The 14,993-nt window shown below is 39.5% G+C and overlaps 1 long non-coding RNA gene across 1 annotated transcript; it reads right to left on the minus strand.

Annotated features, from left to right (window-relative positions):
- Positions 1–10,105: 10,105 nt before the first annotated feature.
- On the minus strand, positions 10,106–14,669 carry LOC121936724. Its single transcript, XR_006105020.1, has 3 exons — positions 14,583–14,669; positions 11,651–11,893; positions 10,106–10,413 (listed from the first exon to the last, which is right to left on the minus strand). It is a non-coding gene; the product is annotated as an uncharacterized LOC121936724 (long non-coding RNA).
- Between the last annotated feature and the right edge of the window lie 324 nt (positions 14,670–14,993).

The following is a 14,993-nucleotide window of genomic DNA, read 5'->3' on the forward strand; positions in this document are numbered from 1 at the left end:
CATTTTCTGAACAAAAAATATTATTTTTGCACAGAAAATGCTGTTTCTGTGCAAAAAAATGCTTCTTTCTGAACAAAACAACCACATGGGAATTTTGCACAGAATAAGTTCCCATTTGACTAAACTGCTGAACACATCATGAGATGATGAACACATCATGAGATGATGTGATTCTTATGAAAAGACAATAATGCTTGGTGCAGTGAAAGTAGGAAAAAAGGGAGAGCACAGTACAAGTGGACTGATTCAATCAGGTTTGCTGAGTTTGCTGAGCATGACTCTTGATGACCAGGTCTTGGAGGTTTCTCATTCATGGGATAGCCAGAAGCTGAAGTCAACTTGATGATAAACAACAAAGTTCTAAACTAGAAGGATTCTAATCAGTCCAGGATTCTTCCTGTCAGAGTTTCTCAACTCTTGTTTCTCAAAACTTTACAATATTTATTATCATTTCCAAACATTCTTTCTATCCTATTTTTATTTGTTTCTTGTTTTTGTATGCCTTGAGATGTTTTTCAACTTACAGAAAACCTAAGGCGAACCTATCAAGGGATTTTCTTGGCAACATTTGTTCATAAGAGGTTTGCCATTGCCTTCCCATGAGGCTGAGAGAGTGTGACTTGCTCAAGATCACCCAGTAGTTTTCATGTGCCTGGTACAGACAGGCAGGGAGTGGCGTGCCAATTCTAGGGCTCCGGAACATGCACCGACCACACGCTCTGGAACCCTAGTCCGTATGGACTCCGTCATCATGGTGGCCTCCTATCTACATGGCAGCTGCCATATTGACATCACCACCACACAGCGTCCAGACATCACTTCCAGGAAGTGGCATCATGGCGGCGCCCTTTCCCCTTTACGGCAGCCACTTAGAGCGGCTTCTTTTTGGCAACGCATCAGTGACATGCAGTGCGGCTGCTGCAGCACCAACTAGGGGGAAAGATGGGCAGCACAGAGCCTCCTGTTTGTACCGGGCCATGGTCAAGCTGGGAATCGAACCTTGGTCCCCAGAGCATAGTCTAACACTCAAAATTTTATACTACGCTGGCTCTCAGCTATTTTTGATACATGTTCATAATCATTTTATGGGAAGGGCAGCCAGTGAAGAGGTTGATTAGTGTGAACTACTAGCATGTCCTGCAGGACAGAGAAAAGGGAAAGAAAATTCCGCCCTTTTTTGGAAACATCCCTGAAAGTAACTGCCAGGGAAATAATGATCCCACTAATTCCAGCAGTTCTCACTTGAGCAACAACCAAACCAGAAACAACTTAAATGAACACTATAGATTTTTGTGCGTCTTTTGGGCTATGTAGCCATGTTCTAGAAGAGTTTATTCCTGATGTTTCGCCGGCATCTGTGGCTGGCATTTTCAGAGATGCCATCTTTCTCTTTCTCTGAAGATGCCAGCCACAGACACCAGTGAAATGTCAGGAATAAACTCTATGTACACACACAAACATATATTTTTGATAATGAATGATCCCATAAAAAACTGTTTCATTTTAAACCATTGTAGCAATTCATATTACTTCTTGTGAAAGCTCCCTTTGTTTCTGAAACATATGTCTCTAACGTTTGACATGCTCTTTGAAATGTTCGTGCATTGTTTCAGTTCTCTCAAAGTGGGAGTGGTTAGGAGTGTGAATAATCTTGTGTCATGGCTCCTGTAGGAGTGCCACTATCTCACATTTTCCATCTTTCCACCATCACCATGATGTACAAGTCCTTGGTAATCTGATAAAACAAAAACTTTATTTCTTCCACTTTTAAATGCTTATTTTCCCAGTGGCCCTTATGAAGCTTTTACAGTACAATCCAGGAAAGGTCTACTCAGGAATAATCTCACTGTTTTCTGTAAAATTTACTCTCAGGAATTATTCAGATAATCCAGGTAGAATCTGGGTTGAATCTTTGTTGTTCACATGCCTTTCAAATGCATCAAATTAATTTTGGAGGGAAAACCCATTTAATCCGGGACAATCGATGTTGGGTTCTCCCCCAACTTTTTCTAAAAGATTAAGATTCTCAGTTGTGTGAATGACTGATGTGGACAGACCCAGGACAAACCAGGCTAAAATTCTGCGTGCCTTAAATGTGCTTTGAATACATTCACATAATTGACTTCATCTTTATTTGAGTGTTGATAAGTAAGAGCAACTGAATTTGCAGAGATTTACATAGATGTGGTTCCATAGTGTGAACAACAAACCATGAATTAGATTATTCAAATCTTCATGCTAAAAACACCAATGTGTGAAAGACCCCTCATATAAACACATATAAGATTGCAAATTAAATCATACTCTTGAGAGTGGGGAAACGATTGTTTACATTTCTTAGTCTTGTATCTCTTATCCCCTGTTTTTGTGCTTCTATTTATTCTGTTACTTCAGATTCCTAGTTCACAGCTGTAAGCATATTGAGCAAGTGGTTCTCTGGTTTGGTTTACAAAACTTGGCAAGGCATTTCTTCAGTAGCATAACCAATACATCCACTAAGACTGAAGGGGGGAAATTCTGGTCTTGGTCAATTATAACTGTCTGTGCAATAAATACAATCATGAAATTGGGGTGATCAGCAATTTCTGAACAGATTTCAGTGACTGCATTTGTGCTGCCTGTTGGGATTTATTTATTTATTTATCTATGTTTACTAAACAGCATTTGCAGTCTTTGATTAGAAAGCAGATTGGTTTTCTCCTTAAAATCAGATTTATTTCACAGCAGCTACCATCATGCTTTTCTCTCAGCTTAATAGGAACAAACATTCGCCAGATTCAATTTCTTCAGCCCTCTGAAATGGCCATAGCTCAATAATGGAAAGGTACTGAGGATGGGAGAGCAGGCCTGCTGTCAAACCCCAAGCTCAGGCTGTGAATCTCTCCAGCATAAATAGATCTATTCCAGCCTCAGAAAATTGCACTCAATTGCCATTGAAAGCCAATACACAAATATGCTTCCAGTCTCTTCCAGATGAATTTTAGTAACAATTCCAGTGGTTAGAACAAGTTAACTATAAATTTATAGTTAACTATAGAACATAAGATCAAAACCTCAATTTTATCCAGTACATCACTCAAGATAAACTTTCTGCTTGTCACTGATTTCCAGGTTGCATGTTCAAAATAATTTACTAAGGATTAGATGTGTCTTTAGATATGTTGCCATACATTCATAGCAGAACAGTGGATGGTTATCTTGGCTTTGTTATTTCCGTGACAGCATATTCTCATCAGATAGCTGTCTAGCCTCTTTTTGAATATGTCCAGATAAAGTGACCCCACCACTTCTCTAGGTAATTGATTCCATAATCAAATAGCTCATACCGTCAGGAGGTAATGCTCAATTGAATTGTATCCTCCTATAACTTAAAACCATTAGACCTGGTCCTACAGTCTGTGACAGCAGAACCCTTTAGATATTTAAAGAATGTGATCATGTCACTCCTTTGTCTTCTCTTCACCAGGGTGAACATGTCCAACTCCCTCAACCTTTCTTCAAATGTTTTGCTCTGCACACCTCTTATCATTCTTGTTGCCCTTCTTTGAACCTTGTCTCCCATTTGTCTATTATGACTGTTTTCCAGACTTTAATCCTTTAGATGTTCAGACTTCAGATTCCAGAATTCCTGGCTGTTGCTAAAGCTTCTGGGAATTGATGTCCAAAACATCCAGAGGGCCAAAGCATTAGTCTACTTCCTTTCTAAAATGAAATGCAGTACTCCAGATAAGGAGTGGTTGTGGTCCTATCTCTCAGGCAGATTCTAGATGGTGATGCTTGGGGAGAGTTGCTCCTCTAAAAGGGAGCTTAAATTTGGAGTCCCTCAGGGCAACATTTTGTCCCCAATGCTATCTAATATCTACATGAAACTGGTGGGGGAGATCATCCAGAGGCATGGGGAAGGGTATTATCAGTACACTGATGACACCCAACTATACCTCTCCATGCCCCAGACCAGAGCTTCAACTAAGGAAGGCATCTCCCCTCTGAATGAACATCTTGAAGCGGTAATGGGCTGGATGAGGAAAAACAGATTAAAACTGAATCTGGATGAAATGGAGGTGCTAGTTGTTGGAGGTTCTAATCCAGGTATGGAGGTTTGTCAACTGGTCCTGGATGGGGTCACACTTCCCCAAAACAGATTCTACAGCCAGAAGTGCCTGTTATCAGCTTTGGTTGATACGCCAGCTGCACCCCTTCCTGGAATAAAGCTCTTCATGGCTTGGGTCCAGCTCACTTACGGGATCGCCTTCTTACATATAATCTGCCCCACACATTGAGGTCCTCTAGTAAAAATTTACTGCAACCAGCCAAAACTAGGCTGGGTGCAGTTACACAGAAGGCCTTTTCTTCTGCTGCTCTCAAATTATGGAATAGTCTGCCGGAAGATACCCGACATATCACTAGTCTTGATTGCTTTAAAAAGACAATCAAGATATATCTCTTCCAACAGACCTTTCCAGATTAACTTTCCAGCAATCTTCTATTAATTAAACCAGTTGTTTAATCTTCTACTCTAACTGCCTCTGTCCTATTTTAATAATTGTTTAATAATTTAATTGTATTTTATTGTGGGTGGGAGGGTTTCGGAGAGTTTGGGATATAACAATGATTATATTTTACCGATGCTTTTGTTGTTAGCCACTTTGATCTTTTGATTTGTCTGGAGAAGTGGGATAAAACTATATTTATTATTATTATTATTATTATTATTATTATTATTATTATTAGTGTAAAATACAGTGGGACTATTATTTCAATCTCCTCCTGTCTTGGAAACTACAGTTCTATCAACACAGGCTAAAATATTATTTGTTTTCTTTGCTGTAGCATCACACTGCTGAGTCATGTTCAGTTTATGATCAATAATAATTCCAAAGTCTTTTCACATATGTACAGCGCAGCTAAGCCAAGTTTTCCCCATCCTATAAGTGCATTTTGGTTTTTTTGTGGCCCACATGTTGAATTTTGCATTTGTCTCTGCTGAATTTCATTCTATTAGTTTCAGCCCATCTAGTTTATCAAGGTCCTTTTGAATTTTGTTTCTATCTTGCACTGTGTTAGCTACCCCACCCAGTTTTGTATCATCTGCAAAGCTGATAAGAAGAGTGTCACCCCCAGGACAGAACCCATGGCACTCCACTTGAGACCTCCCTCAGTTTGAAGTGCAGCTATTGACCATGACTTTTGTTGAACATGGTTTTCCAATCAATTATGGTTCCATCTGATATTGTTCCCATCTATTCCACATTTAATCTATTTGTTTAGCAAAATATCATAAGGGCCATTATCAAATGAACAGCTGTGGGTAGCTGTGCTGGCCATGTAGCAAATCCAATAACATCCAAACAATTATACCTTTATTGAGCCAACCAAAATGCACAGTTACATGTTGCAAGCTTTCAAAGTCACACTGACTTCTTCATCAAACAAAACAGCTTCATTTATATACCACTTCATACTGAACTAACAGTATCGAAGCGGTTTACAACTGTAAGCTAATTGCCCCCAACAATCTGGGCACTCATTTTAGCAACCTCCTCGGAAGGATGCAAGCCTGAGTCGAGCTTGAGCCCTTTCACTGGTACTGAACTCACAAACTTGTGATTTTGAGTGAGTGGCTGCAGTACAGGCATTTAACCACTGTGCCACCAGGCAAACAGGAGGAAGAAATTGAAGATGTTAGTCATAGGCCTGCATTTTCTGTTTCTGGTCTCAGTTCAGATGGTATGCTTTGCTGAAATCTGGATAAATGATATCTATAGCATTTCCACCATCTAATAAACTAGGATCTGGTTAAAATAAAAAGATATAAGATTAGTTTGACAGGATTTATTCTTGACAAACCATGCTGGCTCCTGCGATCATTGTCATCTACATATATGCCTTTATAATCCATTCTGATATTTTTCTTGGTATTTTGGACAAACTAGCTGGTCTGTAGCCAGATCTTCATTTTTGCCCTTTTTGAATATTTGCCCTCCTCCTGTCTTCTGAGATCTCATCTGTTTCCCAAAATTTCTCAAAAATGATAGCTAGGGGTTTAGAGAGTACGTCAGTAAGTTCTTCCAGTACTTTGGGATACAGTTCATCTGGCTCTGTAGATTTGAATTCATTTATATTAAATAGGTGATTCCTGACCACCCCCTTGTCAATTTTGCTTTGCAGTCTGGATCCCTTGGCATGGTCTCTTCTGATGTATGGATGTACATTCTTTTTGGGAGAAAACAGAAGCAGAAATGGTATTGAGGCATTCTGCCTTATTATTATTATTATTATTATTATTATAGCATTTTACCATTCTTTCCAAGCTTCAGCACAACTTTTTCCTCTTGTTTTGAATGTATCTGTACCCACCCTCTTTTTTTTTTTTTTGCTCCCTATTTGCCCAGCTGGTTTCCAATCATTCTGAGCTTTAGCTTGCTTTATACAATTCCTGCCAGCTTGGGCTATACATCTGTACTCTTCCTCACTGATTTGTTCTTCCTTCATTCTTTATACATGCTCTTTTATATTTTCACAGCTTTCTTGGGTTTGCTCTGCAGTCCCATTAGCTTTTTCAGATGTTTCTCATTTTTCTTCTTCAGGCCAATATTCAATTCTTACAGTTTTTGAGTTAGGTTACCTCACAGCAGGATATTAAGAATGTGGATGAGACAACTGTGGCTGAACCTTGATGGGGTTGGATTAATGGTGGTCAGCAGATGTTGTGAACAGCATGGGATGGGATGGAAACAAGCATAAGTCCAAGATACAGACATCAACAACAGAAGTGCTATAACTTTGTTCAGGCTGAATTTCACTGATGTAACTTTAGCCAATAACATGGATTAAATTTTGTAAAGAGTGTTTTGTGGTTCAGTGCTTCCTTTTATTCTACAAAGAGTCTTGCAGAACCTTGAAGACCAACAAATTTTATTTGTTTTATTTTTTGCAGACATCAGCCCCTTTTATCAGATGCAGCTCAGTTGAATCTGATAAAGTGGCTTGGAGTCCATAAATGTTTGTACCAAATAAAATGTGTTTTAGTCTTTCGGGTGTCACAAGATTCATTGCATTTGCTTCAACAGACTAGTGTAACTACCCTACCTTGAAATACCGTTATTCTGTCCATATTACAGTATTTTGATATTCTTCACCACATGCTTTTGGTGGAGGGAGGGTTAGAGGTTTTAAAAGAAATCTTATCTATTGGTCATGGGCAATTTCACATTGATATAAAGAAGAGCCAGTTCTTATGATATGGCTTTTTGGGGTTTGCTGGTTGTTGTCACTTCAGCATCCCTAATTCCATTCTATTTTTGGAGGCTATTTATGGCTGCACACTGCAGAAATGATCCAGGCTGACACCACTTTAACTGCTATGATCTATCTATCTATCTATCTATCTATCCATCCATCCATCCATCCATCCATCCATCCATCTATCTATCATATGCAGAATAATATGGAATTCTGCAAACTATAGTTTATTGTGACCTCGGAGCCCTAGGACAGAGAACTGGAATTCCATAGCATTGAACCATGGCAGTTAAAGTGATTTCACTCTGGATTATTTACATAGTGTGAATGCAGGCTAGAGCAATTTCTTGGATCAGTGTTAGGGTTCTCCCAAAGAGCTTTTTAAAACAACAACTGGGACATATTTGTTGAGGTAGTCCTATGATTAGGAGATAAACTTTTCTCCTTTTTTCTTGTTTACATTTTTATATTTATAGCACAAAAATGCCATGTGACTGATACACCATAGCACTAAAGGGGGGGGATTTCTGTTGTTATTGTTGTTCAATATGTCTTGAAATTTAAAAGAAACTTACTTGAAGGTGGGAATATAAAGTTGCAGCTGGTGCTGGGAACTGTAAAAATAAAGTTGAGGACAAGAGAAACAATGGAGGTTATCGCATCAGGACGTGAAATGTTCCCATCGAATCCCGGAAACGTTCCGTAGGAGAACGATTTGGGAACAGGACTCATCGCATTTGAGAAGTAGTAACAGGATGATAACATAATGTAAAATGATAACACATTTTATAACACAGTACTGCCCTTTGAATGGGTACTTTTGCTGAGTACGTTCTCATATCGTCCTGCTGTTATATAAATATGTATACATATATATTTTGTGCGTGTGTGTTTGTGTGTATAAAATATATTTTGTATACATATACTTTGGACATTATATATATATATTTCATATTTCATATTCCATGAATATGTGTGTGTGTATACTGTATATATATCAATAACAATACTATATACACACATATGCAAATGTGAATGTATACACACACACACAAACATACATATACATATCCACAAACATGTGTGTGTGTGTGGGTATACCAATATATATATATATATATATATATATATATATATATATATATATAATTTGCATGTAAACATTTGTTTAAATATGATGTGGGGGGAAACCATTTTGGCTTTGAGGGGAAAAAAACTTCCGACATGTTAACATGCTGATTTTTTTAAAAAATGGCGCCGCATCATACCTGGAAGAATATTAGAGTTTGTAGACGCACTAGGACGACAGAAGATGAAATTGTGCCAGCTAATCAGAACATGAGGATGGAATGGGAATGGATAGGATTACCGCACTAACTTCTGGAGCGGTATGGAAACGTTTGAGCTGGCTGAGAACTGTTTTTTATGGTTCTCACCCTGGAAAGCTGTTGGGACACTTTGAGCTCAGAATGGGAACTCGATGGGAACCAAACCGTGCGATAAAGTTCACGGCATTCCGCTCTCATTAGGTTCCCAGAACGTTATCAGAATGCTGTGCGATAAGTTTAATTATTTCAGTGTTTAAAGATATGTGAGAACTACAAACCTAATATTGCAACATCTGCCCCATGAGGAAGAGCCTATTGTTAGAAAAGTTCTTCAGCTTCTCTTCCATGACTGATGCTGTGGGTTAAGGGAAGGTAAAATCAAAGTATATATTCAAAAGTCAGTATAATGATGCATAGTTCTATCAGTGCACATGCCAGCACTGATATTAAAAACCAAGAAGGAATTTTTGCACTACAGAGAAGCTTCTTCTCAGTGCTGATCTGAGAACTTTCATAAGGACTTGTAACAGGAGTCCTGCTTCTGATTGTCTTAGAAGATTATCTCACGTGACTTATCCCGTTTTATACTCAATGAGATACACACACATTTAACTATCACTGACGGATCTTACCGCATTCTCACGTGGCTGGATCTAGGCAGCCCATGGGCAGCCTGACGTAACCCATGCTTGACCCATGGCTTTTCAAGGATGGGATTTTCTCATCCTTGAAAAGCCGTAGGATACACTTGGGTTGCATACAGGCTGCATACGCCCGACCATGGGAGATCTGTCACTGACAGTTAAATGTGTGTGTATACCATTGGGGAAAAGACCGGATAAGTTCGCATGCAATAATCTCCTTAATGTTGTTCACTGGCAGGAGTGTGTGTGTGTGGAAATGTTATCCACCCTGCACCCCAATCAGAAGCCGAATGAACCTCCTTCATCTGATCCAGCTGCTGGCTCTTAGGATGGGCAGGGGTGCCATTTATGTAGATTAACACAAAACAGTTAGGGCCAGATGAGTTATGACTCTGCAACTGCAGTACATATAGAATCTGTAACTGCAGTACTGAATACCAGCTATAACTTCAGCTCTAGAATTTGGGGGTTCGAAAGAAAGGCTAGATCTGAGTCCAAGTGATACAATAATAGGATATGGAAGGAGAAGTGGAAATCCTTTGCTATTTCATTTGGATGGCAGCCTAACACACACACACACACACACACACACACACACACACATTTTTTCAAAAATGTGATGACAACTAATCCATATAAAGAAAGCATTTGGTAGTATGTTATTTCCATAGCATTAACAAATACCATTGCTCTTCCTCAGTAAAATAGCATATTACATGTCAGCTTTCAGGGATGAATTTGGCAGCAGTCGAATTGCAAATATTGAACCAGCAGATGTGCTTAAACCTATTTGTGAAAAAAGCTATCTTCATTAAGTACCCACAAAGCGACACCTGAATTAGTGCATAGTCATTTTAACTGGAAAATAGATAGAAGTTTAATTGCCTTGCTTTTAATGAATAATAATTTGAATGATCTCTTTAAAAGGTGTAGGGAATTATGGCAGCTACATTTAATATAGGTCGATATTGCTGCTTTTAATGCAGGACAAACATATGCATGTTTACTTTACTAAGAAGCAATTTTGAAAGTAGTCATTGGGATATCTATTCATGGAAGCAGGCATAGGATCATAGTCGGAGCTGACCAGAAGGAAGAATTTTGACAGGCGACCAGTCAATGTGAAAGTCTTCCCTTCTCTTTGGTAATTAAAGGTACAATAGTCCTGATCCATACCAGAAGTTGCATCTAGTTAGCACCTCCTGCTAACTGGGACAATTAAACATTTTATTCATCATTCTAAAACTAAATATTCCATAATCCTTTAAAAAAATGTTTTTTCAGGAGAAAAATGCTTTGGAAAATGGGAGGGGGGTTGTTTCCCTTAATTTTTCTGATTTTGTTTTTAAACGAAATGTCAGTCAAGGAAATCTGTATGCAAATTGTATAATGTTGCCTGATAGAAGAAATGTATCTATCTGTGCAGCAAATTTGTGTAATTCTATGAGGAACGCTAATATAAAATAATCCCCCTCTGCTTTGATTGTGTATCTCTGCACAGTAGGAGGCTGGACTGGATGGTCCTTGTAGTCTCTTCCAACTCTATGATTCGATACACTTAATATTTTTACTGTAAATGCTTCTGGTGATAAGCATTTATTTCTGTAGTGGTTCAAGAAAAATCCTATCGTATAGCCTTTTTTGAATGTAATTTGAGTGTCATAACTTCTAGGACACTCATGACCTATTAATGATAACCAGCATGGCTGCATGTGCTGACTAATGCCCTGGCTTTAGGCCAAACAAACCATGAACTTCATGGTTTGTTTATTGTGACATCCAAACTCAGCACTCTGGCTTGTTTGTCCTCCAACAAAGAGACATAGGTCATGGCTTGTTCTCAGGAACTCTGTGTTCTTGTGATAATTGAATGCACCCTATGCAACAAAATGATATTCTTGATTCTGTCATTTCTCAGCAAGTTTATGAAGAAAAGAGAGTATGATCACTCTCATGATGAATATTATACTCATGGAAACACACCATCTGTTTATAATTCAGCATTCAAAAGTCCTATATGCAATGTGGGGTTTGTATTATCTCTGGGGTTTTTAAAACAGAGTTCTGTGGTTAATGTGTTTCATTGTAAAGAGGATCTGTTTCATCCTATCCTTCTTTCAGTAAGTGTTAAAGAAGAAAAACATCTATTTGCTACATTTTGTTTATAACTCATTCCACATACAATGCAGGCATCTATGAAAGTGATGAAAACTTGTGACTTTGTATTATATTGAGTTATATGCAATCTAATATCAAACAAAAACACCATAAGGTGCATTACCAGAAGAATAATGAGTGAAAGACAGCAGCAATATAGTTATTCAATGATTTAGCAGAAAACAAAGCAAACCAGTAAAATGACAGAGAGCTACAGACAGCATCTCATTAAAATCTTGAGATGTGGAATGAAAGAATGAAAAGAACTTTCCAGCTTACCTCAAAGAACATTGTTCTTAAAATTAGCACTAGCCATCTTCTCATATAGTGGCACCAGTTTGTTTTAAAAGACTACCTCTAATGTTCAAGTGACAAATTGGGTCATGGTATAATATCCCATCATGCTCACAGCATCTACAGGTATTCTTCTGAATTAAGGTTGTATAGGAAGGTATAGATTATACAGTCTCAGTCATTGTTTGGGCATCATCAGAGGTTATGACAGCTGAGGTTCCTGAGAAGCTGATGAAAAACACAGAAGGAAAGGGACAATGTATTATTAGAGTTGCAAAATTGTAATTTGTAGTGGCAGCTCTGGATGTATCTTTTTTATTTGTACTGGTTTTTTTAATGCTTTTCAGCATTTTTAATTTTATGTTTTAACTTTTTTAGTGTTGACAATAGTTTGATCCCATGTTAATGTTGCTTTTTGTGTTTTAACATTTATTATTATTATTATTATTATTATTATTATTATTATTATTATTATATCCCAACGTTCTCTCAATAATGAGACTCAAGGCAGCTAACAGCATATTTAAAACAGAAGAGATTAAAACTAGGGAAAACATTAAATAAAGGTAAAACTATAAATGTTATTTTTTAAAAAGCAATTAAGCAATTAATAAAGCCAAGGCTATTCAACATTGTAAAACATTAAAATTGAAAGATTGTATAAAACCTTAAAACAGTACCAAACAGCATTTAAAGCCCACTTCAGTCAGTTTCTAAAAGCCTGATAGCATAAAAGTGTTTTATCTTGCTAACAAAAAGAGAGCAAGGACAGGGCCATCCAGTTCCCCTAGGGAGGAAATTCTAAGTCTAGAGCTGAGAAGACCCTTTCCTTTGTTCCTTCTAAGGAAGCCTGAGAAGGTGGGACAGAGAGAAGGACCTCTCCAGAAGATCTTAGAGCCCTGATGAACTCATACAGGGAGATACAGTCCTTTAAATAGCTGTACAGGTAGGGCTGCCATAAATGAGGACCTTGAAACCGGGGGAAATGTAGGACAAAATTATGAAATGTAGGACACTTTTTTCTTAAATGGAGGCTCCATTTAAAAAAAAGTGTCCTACATTTCAAAATTTAATCGCTGGCAGCCCCACACGCTCCTTCCCAGCCTCTGCGGAGGCCTCGGTCTCCTCAGAGGCTGGGAAGGAGCGTGTGGGGCCGCTGGCGATCGCCAGGGCCTCCCCTCCTTCTCGGTCTCTTCAGAGGCCGGGAAAGAGGGCGAGGAGCCGCTGGCGATTGCCAGGGCCTTCCCTCCTTCTCGGTCTCCTCGGAGGCCAGGAAGGAGGGCTCTGGGCCGCTGGCGATCGCCAGGGCCTTCCCTCCTTCTCGGTCTCCTCGGAGGCCGGGAAAGAGGGCAAGGAGCTGCTGGCGATCACCAGGGCCTCCCCTCCATCTCAGTCTCTAAGGAGGCCAGGAAGGAGGGTGAGGAGCCACTGGCGATCGCCAGGGCCTTCCCTCCTTCTCGGAGGAGGAGGAGGTGGTGGTGGGTGGCGCGGCCGCGCGGGGAGGTGGGGGAAGGTGGGGAGGCACCGCGCGGGTCCCGGGCTGGGGGCCAAACTGGACCGGGAACGGGAGGGGCCCTCTAAAAGCAGGTTTCTCCCGGGGGCCGCCGGGTTATGGCATCCCTATGTACAGGGCTTTATAAGTCAGCATCACTGGTCTGAATTGTACCAGGAAACAGATTGGCAGCCATGGCAGTTGTTGCAACAAAGGAACTCCCTTAACAATCTGGCTGATGCTCTTTGGTCCAACTGAAGTTTCTGAGCACTTTTCAAAAGCAGCATGTGTAACTGTGGCCAAATCTGATGTCTCCAGGAAAAGGTGTAGTTGGTGTGCTAGCTTTAACTGTGTAAATGCACTCCTGGTCACTGCTGAAACTGGAGCTTCCAGGTTCAGGACAAAATCCAGAAGCACTTCCCAATGTGAATCTGTGTTCTCAGGGGGAGTGTATCCCCATATAACACATAATGGATCCCTATTGCCCGATCTGTCTTTTGATTGAGCAGAAGCACCTCTGTCTTGTCTTGAGTAAGCTTCGATTTGTTTGCTGTCCATTATAGCTGCCAGGTACCAGTTTAGTACAGAAAGAGCTTCCTTGGAATTAGATGTAAAGGAGTAATAGACCTGGGTATCATCAGCATACTGGCAACACTTGACCTTTAAATGCCAGAGAACCTCTCCCAGCAGTTTGATGCATATGTTAAACACTATAGGGCAGAGGTAGGCAACCTTTTTGAGCTGGGGCCCGGGTTGCTGTCCCTCAGACAACTGGGGTTCCGAAGCCAAAAAATAAATAATTAAATAATTTTTTAAAAAATTAAATAAATAAATAAACCGGGACAAATGGAGGACACTTTTTTTTTAAAAAAAAATGGAGGACACGTGAAAAAATTTGCTGATTTTTAAAAACATGTTAAGATAAATGCACATTTCTGAGGCTTCTATAGACAATTTCCCCACCTTGCCCCCTCGTGCGAGAGACCAAAGGCCCCGGCGGCAATCGGCGGTAGGACCAGGCTGGGGCCGGTCCCAAGGCCTCGCTGGGCCACATCCGGCCCGCGGGCCACAGGTTGCCTACCCCTGCTATAGGGGAACAAAACATAGAAGGAGCGCGACAGGTCAGTGGCCAAATAGTTAAACAGGATACTTCCATGACCACCCTCTGAGATCATCCCTCCAGGAAAGAACAGAGACACTGTAGAACAGTACCTTCAAGCACCATCCCAGCAAGACGACTCAGAAGGATACTATGGTAAATGGAATCAAAAGCTGCTGAGAGGTCCAGCAGAACCAACAGGGACACATTCCCCCTTGTCAGTTCCCAGCTCAGGTCATCTACTAAGATTATATATTTATATATAGAACTAGTTTTAATTTGTAAGTCACCTAGAGTCCTGAGTTTGGGGTTATAAATAATAATACCTTTATATTTGAATAATGAGAACTCTGTTTGCAGGTATGCACATCTGGCTTGGAGTTGAAAATGATAATTTTGCAACTTTTTTTTCTATAAGAAAGCAAAGTATAATTTTCCTCACAAAATCCAAACACTATATTTTGTAGTTAAGACAATGTTAAAGAATGGCATTAAAAGATCTGCACAAACCCACCCTCTTGATATCAAAGCATTGTTGTTTCAAGCTAGCTCCCAAGTAAGCAAAATTCCCCATATAGCTTATTATCTGAAGAAACTGGTCCAGCGACATTTAAAATAAAAGCCATTTTCTTCATATATCTGGAAACATTTAGCTGTCTAAATAGCAAATAAAGTCTCTCATTTTAGATAATTAAAAATATGACATTTTTCTTCTCACTCCCAAGAACTGTACTGTA

The sequence above is a fragment of the Sceloporus undulatus genome, chromosome 1 (assembly GCF_019175285.1).
Source record: "Sceloporus undulatus isolate JIND9_A2432 ecotype Alabama chromosome 1, SceUnd_v1.1, whole genome shotgun sequence".
NCBI lineage: Eukaryota > Metazoa > Chordata > Lepidosauria > Squamata > Phrynosomatidae > Sceloporus > Sceloporus undulatus.